Below are 12,845 nucleotides of genomic sequence, written 5' to 3'. Positions count from 1 at the left end.
CAAAAATTGGGATTTTGGACTGGCTCTTGGAGTCTTGGTTTGCTCCTAATCCTGCTAGTAGTGATGTTGCTAGTGCTGCAGCACCTTGCTCTACTACTGTGTTGTCTAGCAGTCACTTCATGAGAAGCTCGCTCAGCGTTAAGTCTCCTTCCAAGGCTCTCTCGTGATCAGTTCCCTTTCTACTGGCTAGGTTCAGCACCCACTGTACCTCGTGCAATTCTGTGCTTTGCCTTTGGCTCCTAGCTTGCTAGTCTGTGTTGTACTCTACTATGCTTTGCAGTGCCTTGTGGGCTAGCTTCCTCTCCTCTTCTAAGTCTATGATGATGGCATATGTTGTCTTGCCACGTTGCTCATATCGTGTGTGCACATCGTAGCTACTCATCAGCTGCTAAATCGCCTTTGGAAACATTCCTAAGTCGAGTTCCTCATTCGGCATGCGGTCTGGGTTTTCTTCTGTCATCATCGTATTCTTGTGCTCCACCAAGCTATCGATCAGGTTGAGTAAGTTTGTCAAATCCACCTCCTTGGTGCTGCTTGCTTGGTCCTATTCCATGTGTTGATAGTTTGTCTATGTCCTTGGGGCCTTCTCCTATTGATGGATCCCTTGAATTGTTTATTTGAGTGAGTTCTTTGACTTATTAAATACAATCCTCAATTTATCTCCTCTTAGTGTGTGTGTGTTCCTTCCCCTGCACTTGTGCTTAATCAGGCTTTCAGTTTTTCTTAAGTGTACTTCAAGTGTGGAAATTCAAGGTGAGTGTAGCAAACAATATTTAAGCGTCTCACGCACTCTCACTTCGTTTTGGGCCCGATTGGCTCGTCCATCAATTCTCTGGCCATACAGGGTTTCAGGTTTTCCTACCACGTTGCCTCGCTCGTTCTTGGTCAGGTCAGGTTTTATGGCTCGGGAGGTTGTCTCTAGGACTCTAGGTCTCACAACAGCCTACGCAAGCTATTAAGCGGCTGCCCCTTACAATTTTGCCTATTCCTTGCACCAGAATCGAGTTTTGAGCATCAGGAGGACTCGCAACACCTTTGTATATATTTATTTTCTTTAAGATATTCGGGTTTTGTTCCTCTTTATTATCATTTTTCCTCTGGCAGGTCTCTCTAACTGCCTCACAACTAACAAGAACTCCTCGCACGGCTACCTAGCAGGCTAGCAAAACAGGGCCACTAGAACTGCCTTCTAAAACAGGTCTTTCGATGCCTGGCAATGTCTTTACAGGAGACAATGACTACTCAAACCTCCCTTAGACATACCTAACATGAACCTGGGACTTCATGCCTTGGACTCCAGTCCCCAATCAAGAAAAGAAAATCCCCTACAAGTACACAGACACATATAGCATAAAACCACAATACTCGTAAATGAGAAATATCACTTGGATAGAGCCACGAGAAGTCTCCACCGACATAGGCTCCTTTCAAGCTCTTCTTCGAACCTGTCTAGCACAAGACTAAAACAAGAAACCATTAACCGCACCTATACTAAACAGACAACTGGCCCTCTTGGCCTAATGAAATAAAGCATTCCACTACAAAACTGATCGGCCCTCTTGGCCTAATGAAATAAAACACTAAAACCTTGCGAAACTAGCCCTCTTGGCCTGACGAAAGAAAACACTATAGCACCTACACACCACTCCCCGAAAGAGTACATATATACAATAATATGCTCCTTTCCAAGGAGGAAAAATAGGGCTCATAGTCCTAAACTAAATGCATAAGGTTATGACCCATCCCTCCTACATATATAGCAAGAGGCATACGTATAACATGTTGTCTAATCAGCCTATGGGTCTAGGATAACAACGGTAGATTGGTCTCGGTTATTCTTTGCATTACCCATATCAACCATTGCCTGCCATACATCACATGCTCTGATAGCATTCCCCACAAGCAACCATGTCCTATCTCATTATTGATAGCAATATCCAAACTAGGACCACAATTGAAGAAAAGGTCTTCTTCAGAAGCAAGATTTTCCAATGAATCCGCAAACTGATTCCAGTAACGTGGAATTAGCTGAAAAGACACTCTCTCAAACTCCTCAAGTAGGGCCATCGCAGTTCGATGATACATTTTCAGTGAGTTGCTTGCTTATTACAAAACTCATTGGAAAATCCATGTTATGTTCACCAAGTTGGCACAATACCACTCCCACAGTAAAATTTGAAGCATTAATGTGCACATGGAAAGTGATGGACCGATTTGGGGCTCTTAATATAGGTACCAATATTAGAGCCTCCTTAAGCTACTCATAGGCTTGCTAGCACTCCTTTGTCCCCTCGAACATAATCAACAATTTGTATATTGGCCTAGCAATTGATGCATATTCAAACCTTTGATAATATCCAATATGACCTAGGAAGCACTAAACTTCCGTATAGTTGGTCATAGGTGGAAGATCAACATTCACATTAACTTTTGAGAAGTAAGTGGCCATTCCATTCCTCGACACAAGGTGTCCTAATATACAATCATGTTTAATCCAAAACTAGCACTTCAAAGGGTTCAATGAGAGACCATATTGTCTACACCATTCAAAGACTATATGGAGTTTCTCCAAGTATTCTTTCCAATTGGTGTGAAAACATAGGTCATCAACAAACTCTTCCAACCACTTCTTGAGCATGTCTTTGAAGATTGCACACATCAAGTATTGAAAGGTAGCAGGGTCCTTGGTTAGCCCAAAGGGCATGATTGTGTAAGAGAACATCCCCATTTAGTTTGGCGAATGTTATTTTGTGCCTTTTGACTGGGTGGATTTACACCTGGTTGTATCCTAAAAACCCATCCATGAAGCTATATACTTCCTTCCTTTCTACTCTCTTGAGCATGTGCTCGATCTAGGGCAAAGGATAGTTCTCTCTCTTAGTAGCTACATTGAACTTTTTGTAGTTTATGCACACTCAAATCTTTTTGTTCTTTTTTAATACAATAACAATGGGTAATTCCCAATTTGCGTGCTCGATCTCATAAATGAATCATGCACCCAAAAGTTTGTCAATCTCTTGTTTTATAGCATGAGCATGCTTCGGACTCATGGTGTAAGGCCTTTGTTTAAAGAGTGTTGTGTCAATGATCATAGAAATGCTATGGGATTACTATCCTCAGATCATGTCATGTTGTTTGCTAGGAATACTAGTTGGGGATTTTCACCTTCACGTGCTAAGTTGACTTCCTTTACCTTGGCATGTCCTTCAATGGGCTCACTGATTTGGCCTTGTATCTTTGCTCTCAATAACACCACTATTCGATTGCCCATTTTGAATTTCGTGAAGTGCTTAGGTAGATCTTGTGGTTTCTTTTACTTTTTGGCATCTAAATCCTTAGATTGCTTCCTCTTTTCCTCCTTCAACCATATGTGCCTCAGGTGGACTAGGAGGTCTCCTTTGGTGTGTCGACTCCTAGGGGGCTTTGGAATATTAGGATCACTACATGAGCTTATCTCAAAATTGGAGTTGAGTTTGCAACCTTCATTGGAAGAGGGATTCTCACCAGGCGATCAAAGCTCAGTTGTGCTGATTCTATTTCATATAATGTTGTGAATGCAAGTTAGGTCAATCCTACTTGCTCATAGTCAACTACATCTTGATGCTCCAGCCCAGTCCACGATTACAGTCCACCTTGATGACCCCTTTTTCTATCTTGAAGTTGTAATATCTTTAGGCTTAAAGTCCATAAATATCTATTATGTTGTCTGCCCATCAGTGTCATAGTTAATGGTTTCCATTTCTTCATCGCTCTCCTCACTTCTCGAGTCATAGTCCATGTATTTGTCATTAGAATCCTCTTGTTCAAAAAGCTCATCCTCTACCAGTTCATCATCTTGCATATTTTCATTGTCCTTATCCGATTGTATGAGAGGTTCAAGTCATGTACTCTAGTTCATTTCCACTTTGTCTCTTCCAAGAGATTTCTAAGAGTTTTCAAGTTGGTTGCAAGGTCGCATGCTAATTTCCTCATCAAATATTCAAGGATCCTATGCAACTCCAATTTGTTTGTTGGAATCTACTATGTCCTAGACAATGGTTTGCCACTTGAGCTTTATGCCATTATGCATAGAGGTACTATTGGTAAGGTATTGCTCTTGGGTGTAAAGCCCTTAGTCTCTTCATTAAAGCTGCTTGCATTTTTCACAATCCTCTTGTAATCATCCTCATCATCAGAGAACAACAAGTCTATGGTTGCAAGCACATGCATCCAATCACACTCATCCTTAGGACAAGGAATGTATTTGGTTATTGGCCTTGCTGTGTGATTCTCCTTTGAGCATGGCAAAAATGGCCTCAAGATCGACTGGTGATGTCTTCTAAGTGTCCATCTCCACTTGAACTACCTCCTTTCTATTTTTGAAAAACATCAATCCATTATCCCAATCCTTTATCACATGGGCACTTCACATCGAAGATCTTCCCACTAAGATGTCATAACCCATGCCTTTCATCACAATGAAGTTCAAGACTCCTACTATCCTAATTGGCCAATCCTTTAATACTCCAAATGGGAAAACCTTTGTACCATTAGCAAGGGTCACATTGAATCTAGTAGTTTCGACAAGTGGACTTCCCCATGCTTATAACATTGTGTGGCTGAGAATGCTCACTCTACTCCTATGTCTACAATGCCTTTTTGTGTCACATTTCCGAATGCGACAATGGGTAAGATTGCATGCATCTCAATCCCTTCCCAAAATGCATTGATTTGTAGTGACCCCGTCATAGGAGAGGGTGTTACATTTGGAATGTGAGTGTCATTATAGGAGACTCTTCCAACAAATGGTTACCTCTACAGTGTACACACTATATGTTTGTTCTAGTAGGTCTTTACAAGGCATCTTGAAGTTTGACGATCTCTAGCTTGAGGTTAGACATCTCTTACGAGAAGTCCACTCCCTTGCCTTTATCCTACACTTTAGATGTTACTTGCTTGCTACGTATGGTGGATCTTTCACTATGAATAGTGATTATTCCTACCAAATATGTGGCTTTGATACTCCTTTCTTTTAGCAGATAGTCCACACTTATGGCTTCATCAAATATGTTTCCAATACGTCTCTCTACATGCTCGACTTGCTAGCCAAGGCTTTGTAGAACTCATTTTTTATCCCGTTAATAAAGGCAATTAACATAGTCTTGGATTTCGTCCTTATCCTTTTAGCTCGCATTCATGAGCTTGATGATTAGATTATTAGAGTACCTAGCTTTCAAGAAGTGTTTGATGAACAAATTTTTGAGAGTGTTGAAATTGTTCCTTTTAGTATCATTGAGGCTTGTAAACCATGCTCAACACAACCCAAAAGCTTGTGCTCTCTTGTTAGCATCCATGAGGTTGTTTGCATCATAGAACTATTTGAATTGTTCAACAAAGCTATAAGGATCATGTCCTACCCTATACTTGCCAATTTTCTTTGTGACAATTAGTATTTTCACTTGGCTTCTAGCCCCTAGTGTTGCTCCTAGTCCAATCAAGAGAATGGTGGCTAATGCAGCACTTGCCTTCTCTATGGAGTTCCTATCCAATAACCGGTTGAGAAGGAGTTCAAAGGGACTGAGGTTGGCATTGTATGTCTCTACCTACCCTGCCTCTTCTCTAGCTGATGTCCCTCCAGCTAGATCTAGAATGGGTTGGATTTGACCCAACTTTCTCTCCTTTCTTTGCTTGTCTAACATTTGATTTCACATAAACCTTGCAACTTGCTTAATGAGATCAGCCATTATCTCTTCCACATCCCTTCCTCTATGTTCAACTCACGTGTGTTGGTCATAGAGTGATATTGGCTACTGAATATCCATAGGGAACTTCATAGCATCCAACTCTAGACTATCCATGTTAGAGCTCATCCCCACCATGATCTCTAGTTGCCCTTGAATGATAAGATCCTCGATGAAACTGGTGATTTTTGGCAGCATCGAGAATGTGCCTATTGGTCCCCTTTAGAAGGTCACACTGCTCTTGTCATGTGTCTTAAAGAATTAATGTGCCAAGTGCTAAGATGTGTTTCCTTCATGATCCTCATTGGTCTTATATGCATGTTCACTTCTTTCTATCATAGTGTGTATAGATGTTTTGTTGTTTCTCCGCATATGCCCTTAAGTGAGATAGGGAACTTCCTTGTTTCCTTCTTTTCGTGAGTGCTTTGAGCATTCAAGATGGTGTAATTGCCAGGTTCTTCTTCAAGGATCGACCCCCCTTCCTTTATGCCAATTGTCATGTCTCTTTCCCTAGGCTTACAAAGCCTTCAAGCTACCCAAAGTTGTCACTATGGTGCATTCTCGTGAAGTATCCAATGCAAGTTTGTGTTTTGCCTTGAGTGTTATCCCTTCTCTCATAGTTCTCTAGGTGAGTTGTGATGTTTTTGTGTTACAAGATCTCTACTTGACTATTGTGGTTTGAGCCCTCCCTTATTGATCAACTGTGGTTATGACTTTTCCAATCCCACTCAAAGGTTCATGACATAGAGAGTTACTTGGAGTCTTCAATTTCAAGAAGGCCTTGGATACTTGTCTCAACTAATGGATGGAGAACTATGGCTCAAATCGACATTTGAGTTAGTGGACTACAAGTGTACACCTCGTACTCAAGCCAAATGGGAAATCCCTTCTCTTGTGAAGTTTAGGAGAGCTTAAAGAACTATCTAAGATGTTGTTAGTTCTTCTCATATGGTCATAAAATGACTAAGTGATTTACCAACTATCTCAATAGTCTGTGGAGTGTCATACTTCAAGGTCGCAACCACCCTCTATGATTCTACAAGGTCACAAGCTACCCCCTTCGTCTTTGGAATGGAATACATACAAAGAATTAGTGACCTTCAACATGAAGAGGTAGATCACTAAACCAAATGCAAGTCATCCCTTCCACACCCGAAAAGGCAACCTTGTCACACTAGACTATGTCTAGTTGCCCGATTCATAGCTGAGTATGGGAGGGTCACGGTTGGTGCAAAACTTGGGATTCAATCCAAAAAACTTGAAATTCTTTATAAGTCAAGAGTTCACAAACCTAGAAGGATTAATCAACCCAAGCTATGTCTGTTGGGAGCCCCAAACTAGCTTTTGAACCCCCACCAATAGGCTTATCAAGAGCTTGTAATAGCACCCTTGACTGTAAGTGGCTCAACCCTCCTTCTTTTCTGTAAATATCAATGAATGTTTGGTATGGAAGTGAAACCCAAGGCATCTTACACATTAGCCCTTACCTCCTCAAACCACGTACTCTTCCCTCCTCGTAGGAAAGAGCTAGTCGGCCTTGTAGAGGATTTTCTCGATGAGTTATGCAACCCTTGCAACACCTATGGTTAGTACTCAATAAACCTTAAAGAATTTGCAAGTGTGTGGCCTATTTTGGCTTATCATATCAAGAGTTTAAATATTCCCAATAGTTTTAGTACACCCGCAACTAGTCATTCTAGCTGGTAACGATGTCATGGCAACTAGTCTATCTATCTGTTCACCCCAATCAGTTCTAATGCCTACTAATTTTCTATTCAACCCAAGATCAAAATTTGTTATTAAAAAACATAGTAAAGTATAGCAAATGCAATCTTGAATGCATCATCAATAAAACACCCACAAACAATCTACAAGACAATTACCATTGACTAGTTAGTCATCATTTGACTGGCTTCAAAGCAACCTTTTGAACTCAACCAATGAATATTCAAAAATTTCACAAAGATTTTATAGTGAAACTTTAGCAAAATTAGATTCAAAACAAGTCCATACAACAGTCCCAAACTAGCTCTCGTAAATCATGACTATGTCCACTTATACTATGTAGTTGATACCTAGCTTGTGCAAGTCTAGCTAGCTTGCAAGTCTAGCTAGCTATCAGAAGATCACCAATATTCCATGCAAGTTTAGGTCAAAAACTGAATTCTAGGCTAAATTACTAATGCCAAATGACCAACACCCTTCTTTCCCTTCATGCACTTATATTCTAGCCTTTACAAGCTACTAATGGGAACTATGACTAACTAGTTATCAACATGTTGCCATTATCCTTTGCCATTTTTATCAAGCATCAATTCTCATTAAAAAAATCAGCATAAATATTAAAAAAAACAGAAAATATCCAACATCACCCACATTACTTTACCCTTTCAAACTATGCTCCAAAACACACAACTAGCAAACAATGTGCCTAGTTGTTAGAGGTGCCACCGCTTCTAAGAGCCTCTTTCTTAATTCATTGAAATTAGAAAATCCATTCTATTTTTATGCTTCTTATGAGTGTCTTTTTTTCCCACAAAAAAATCATGATGATATCCACACTCTCAATGCTCTTTCACGGGTACTCGATCATTGACCACAACTAGCTAGTTGCCATCAAACTCGCTACCCATGATATGCCAATGCATCCCATGATAAAATTTGATGAAAATCAGCAAAATCAAGGGAAAAGCTTGCAACTTATATGCTTTCCATCCCATGAGGCTCATCCAAGTGCTTAAGCACATGTTGTTGCCTCTATTGCATGATATGAGATTTAGTGGCAAGTGAAATTGTTTTGTTTTATGTTTTTTCAAAAAAAGGAATCAAAATGATTTTTTTCTAATCTAGCAAAATTTTCCACAATCCAACCTATCCTATGAAAAAAAATACATGCGTAGTCCACAAATCAGCACCCTTCCAATTTGTCCACTGTCCTAACTAAGACATGTGATGTTTTTCACATCAAGTCCATCATGGCAAGAAAACCCATCTCACTCAAACTCGACATATTCCACTCGTTGTTTATGGTTGGAGACTCAACTAGAGAGATTCCATCAAGTCCTGACAACGGAACCAAAATGTAGGTTTGAGTGCCTACTTGTCGAATCTAGATGGGAAATGCATATCACTCATGTGCTCTCTCTAACCAAGTTTGCTCACGGTCTCTTGTTCTATGAACTCTCCTTCCATCAAATCTTGCTTGCTCGAATAGCTATAGATAGCTATCCATGGCCCGCTAAGCAAGAAGACTACCAAAAGAGAATAGTTGAAATAGGATGCTTACCGTATTGTAGTCTAGATGAATATTGTGAGCTTCAAAGCTCTGAGGACTCCACCAATGTCTGCATTCGAGCTTCACACTTCTCACTCTATGGTCCCTTGCACTTGTGAAGTAGATCCTCTTGCTCGTTCGCCCAAGTTGAGATGGTTCCATGTTTGATCTCTCTCTCTCTCTCTCTCTCTCTCTCTCTCTCTCTCTCTCTCTCTCTCTCTCTCTCTCTCTCTCTCTCTCTCTCTCTCTCTCTCTCTCTCTCTCTCTCTCTCTCAAGGTCCCTCAAGCTCTCTACACTTGATGCATCAACTCAATCTCTCTACCTCTCAATTTGGGAAGGAATCCCAAGAAGGTGAGGAGAAAGGGTAGATGAGAAAAAATAGAGTAAGAACCAACACACAAGCCCTCACAATACTTCTCTCTCCTTGTCTTAGAAAGCTCGCATGCATAGACCACTTAGAGGTGAAGAAACAAAGTAGTGGTAGAGAAGCAGATAAGCCTTTGTTGCATTAGTTGTGGAATGAGTTACAAATAGGGTTTCTCACCTTATATATGAAGTTTTAATTTTTTGAAGCTTGAGTAGGACCCTATTCTCTATTGGTGCCCGTCGCCCATTCCCTTAAAATCCATCCTCAGTGTCCTGTGAACCTTCGAGCTATCTATTTTCTACAAGAAGCTAACTCACACAACTGCACGTCATTAATTGAGGTTTTGATTTTGCAAGTTACATGGGAGTGAGCCCAATGCTCGAGAAAATTTAATTTTATAAAATCTAACTATAGGTGATGCCATTAAATATTGGCATAGTTAATGTTGGGTCCATTGTCTTTTCCCGTTGCCTATGCTCTCTTCTTTGACTCTTTTCCAATCTTTCGCTTACTTTTCTCCTTTTCTTGTTGCTTTTTCCTATTGCCCTTGGTTGTTTCCTCTCACATGCTTCACTTTTGCCCCATTTTGTCATTTTTCTTCAAATCGATTAACAACACAGGAGCTCCATCACCTCTTCACTTGTAATAAGGCTACTACCATCCCAACTAGAGTTCCAAAGTGGTTATTGGAGGATATCATAATGGGAAATATTGTCAATCAGGGCTTAAATACCCTCTAGTTGGAATGTGTGTTGCCCTTAACCAAGGATCATAAAGTTCTCGTGAAAGATCCCAATCTGAAATTAAATCTCACAAAGGTATGTAACAGCATTATCAACTATGGTAGTGCACTAATGCAAGTCATTACAATTAGTATGAGTATGCCCTTGCAAGACACTATGCCATCAATGTTTGTAGCCCAACAATAATAACTACCAAAGGAGACTACAGGAAAACATAGCACCCAAGAAAAGGAGAAGAGGTAGAGGGAGGAAGTTGAAAATTTGAACCTTGTCAATGAGCCCAAAAAAACGAAACAAGAAACAAAGGGAAGAGATTGAGCTTAGCTCTTCATTATCATTTGGAGAGTTAGATGAAGGAGAAACAATAGTAAGAGATGCAAAGAAGAGATCAAGGAAAGAGTGGAAAAAACAAGAAGTCACGATGAAATTATCCAAGAAGAACATGAGAAACTAATTAAGGCTTCCCATGAGGAGGTCTAACACAAAAAGGACCAATCAATCTCTTAGAAGGTAGCATAGAACTTGGTAGAGAAAAGAGAGTCATACAAGGAAAAAGAAAAAGTCTTAGAAGAGTTACTATCATCTAAGTCAACAACTCTTCATGAGCTAATGACTCAATTGGGAAGCATAAAGGCACAAATTGATGAGCTCACAAAGGCAGGAAACCACAATGCTATGTTAGGATAATAGACCATGCACAAAAGAATCATCCAAAAGTACCCATTAACCACCTAAAGGAGGATAGAATGTAATAACTAGAGTGTAAGCTTTGGAACAATTGTATAAGGAGCTTAGAAGAGATAAAGTTGAAGCCATAACAGTAAGACATGATCTACATAAAAGATAGAACAATACCTAGGAAGCATACAGGAAGTTTCTAGTTGTGTTAGAAGAATAAGTGCCAAACCTTCAAACTCATATCAAGGAGACAGACTCAAAGTTGCACGAGAAAGACTTCGAGCTCCAATAGAAAGATGAAGCACTCAAAATTAAGGAGGAATACACAGAAAAATTGTGCAAGCAGATAGTGACATGAATCACAAATGGACACAAACTTCCCTTGAGTTAATCCAAGCAAGAGATAAAACAAAATTACATGAAAAGAAATACACAAAATTATAAGGAGCAATATCTGCTAGCCTAAAAAGAGTTGTTGGACAGGTAGAGAATGAAACACAATGATTATATGAAACAACCATGATGAAGCTCTCCAATGACCTAGCTATGGCATTATTGAGTAAAAGCTAGCACAAAGTGCATTTGGAGGATTATAAGTTTGTAATGACCAAGTAATAGGAGCTATTTAGAGAAGAAACATTGATGGCCTATACCCCATATATAGATGATCTAGAAGAAGTCAAAACTTAGTTAGGGTTGATCTCAAACACCTTGGAAAGCATGGAGAGAATCAAGGAGATCACTCTAATGAATGAGGAGTAGATCAAGGAAGGCCTACTTCACCACCTAAGGAATAAAGGATATGAGGAGCATGAATTAAAAGCCACAAATCTCATACAACTCGACACACCCATGCCACCCTCTCCCACCATCACTCTAGAGCCACCCAATATAATGATTTCCCCTAGTGACATGCTTGAGCTACCAAAATTCAATATAAGGAAGTCTAAAGTACAGAAAAAGGGAAAGACCCAAAGCTAAAGGAGGCCTGTGATCTAAACATTGAGAGCTTAGTTGCAAAGGTAACACAACATCCCATTCCCCTTAAGCTTCTACTATATGAAGAGGAAGAGAACCCAGAAGAGACTACATACCAGGAGAAGTAAGAAACTGGCACTTTGTAGTGTTTGATTTCAAAGTTAATGAAGAGACTAGGTTTAGAAGGCCACTTCCCTTGTGCATAATACAAGTACTCGTATGAACAAGTAAAAACAAAACCATTTCTAGAAAAAGCCAATAGTCCATCCAAATAAAACAACAACACTAACCCTAATTATTATAACCCACTCCAAGCTAGTCCCTATATTTGGTAAATGTATTTCTAGACTAACACCCATATAGAAATGCATAGTAAGTGTGCATGTGCATGACCCTTTATAGTTGCATACATGTCTATGCACACATAGGTCTATCAATAAAGAAACTAAGCCTTAATTAACTCAAGTTGCAAAATCTTTATACGTCTAGTGTAAGCAAGCATGTGCACAATACAAGGGGCAATCCCCTTCATGTTGTGCTAGAAAATGGAAGAATCTATATATCCAAATAAGTGTGAAGCTATTTGGACACAACCATCTTTGCAAGGATACATTTTTGCATAAAGCTTAGTTGACAATGAGGAGGCAATAGAGTGATACTAAATGATGCATTATTTGAAGTTTTTAGAAAAGGAAGATATAGAAGGTATAACATGTTTGACTCACATAAACCCACATCCAATATCTAAGAATTTAAAGATGAACTTTGCATTTTAGCTAGAACCTTGTAGCATATAAATCATGAAATCCACAACAAGTAAGCTTGGGTTGATTCCATTTTCTTCAACATTACCGACCCTAAAAGCATGGTAATTACTAATTATCCTTTAATCCTCTATATACAATGATTTGTAATAAAAATGTGAAACTTTCCATGGAAACATTAGTATATGTGACATTTATATGTAATGATAGCTTAGAACATCGAATAAAAGGTAGGGATGTGATGTGATGTGAAACCTTTAAGAGCTCAAAATATTTATATGACATGCATCCATTTGGTTCATCATGAAAAGCAACAAGGC

Source organism: Lygodium microphyllum, chromosome 13, assembly GCF_053477565.2.
Source record: "Lygodium microphyllum isolate KBCC chromosome 13, Lygodium_microphyllum_v1.1.10, whole genome shotgun sequence".
Classification (NCBI taxonomy): Eukaryota; Viridiplantae; Streptophyta; class Polypodiopsida; order Schizaeales; family Lygodiaceae; genus Lygodium; species Lygodium microphyllum.
This window is presented reverse-complemented; position numbering follows the sequence as displayed.